The following is a 723-nucleotide window of genomic DNA, read 5'->3' as shown; positions in this document are numbered from 1 at the left end:
TGTCTGTGTGGATCAGGACCCGGTTCTCCTCGGGTTCTGTCTGTGTGGATCAGGACCCGGTTCTCCTCATGTTCTGTCTGTGTGGATCAGGACCCAGATCTCCTCATGTTCTGTCTGTCTGGATCAGGATCTGGTTCTCCTCAGATCCTGTCTGTGTGGATCAGGACCCGGTTCTCCTCGGGTCCTGTCTGTGTGGATCAGGATCCGGTTCTCCTCGGGTCCTGTCTGTGTGGATCAGGACCTGGTTCTCCTCGGGTTCTGTCTGTGTGGATCAGGATCCGGTTCTCCTCGGGTTCTGTCTGTGTGGATCAGGACCCGGTTCTCCTCGGGTTCTGTCTGTGTGGATCAGGACCCGGTTCTCCTCATGTTCTGTCTGTGTGGATCAGGATCCGGTTCTCCTCGGGTCCTGTCTGTGTGGATCAGGACCCGGTTCTCCTCGGGTTCTGTCTGTGTGGATCAGGATCCGGTTCTCCTCGGGTTCTGTCTGTGTGGATCAGGACCCGGTTCTCCTCGGGTTCTGTCTGTGTGGATCAGGACCCGGTTCTCCTCATGTTCTGTCTGTGTGGATCAGGACCCAGATCTCCTCATGTTCTGTCTGTCTGGATCAGGATCTGGTTCTCCTCAGATCCTGTCTGTGTGGATCAGGACCCGGTTCTCCTCGGGTCCTGTCTGTGTGGATCAGGATCCGGTTCTCCTCGGGTCCTGTCTGTGTGGATCAGGACC

At 56.7% G+C, this 723-nt stretch overlaps 1 protein-coding gene across 1 annotated transcript in view; it reads left to right on the top strand.

The window, feature by feature from the left end:
- DOT1L (DOT1-like histone H3K79 methyltransferase) overlaps nucleotides 1-723 on the top strand; it is a 51,443-nt gene that overhangs the window by 35,199 nt on the left and 15,521 nt on the right. The window lies entirely within an intron of this gene.

Source organism: Bison bison, unplaced genomic scaffold (genome assembly GCF_000754665.1).
Source record: "Bison bison bison isolate TAMUID 2011002044 unplaced genomic scaffold, Bison_UMD1.0 scf7180017864492, whole genome shotgun sequence".
In the NCBI taxonomy this organism is placed as follows: domain Eukaryota; kingdom Metazoa; phylum Chordata; class Mammalia; order Artiodactyla; family Bovidae; genus Bison; species Bison bison.
Note: the sequence above shows the minus strand (reverse complement) of the source record. Positions and strands in the feature narration are given on the sequence as shown.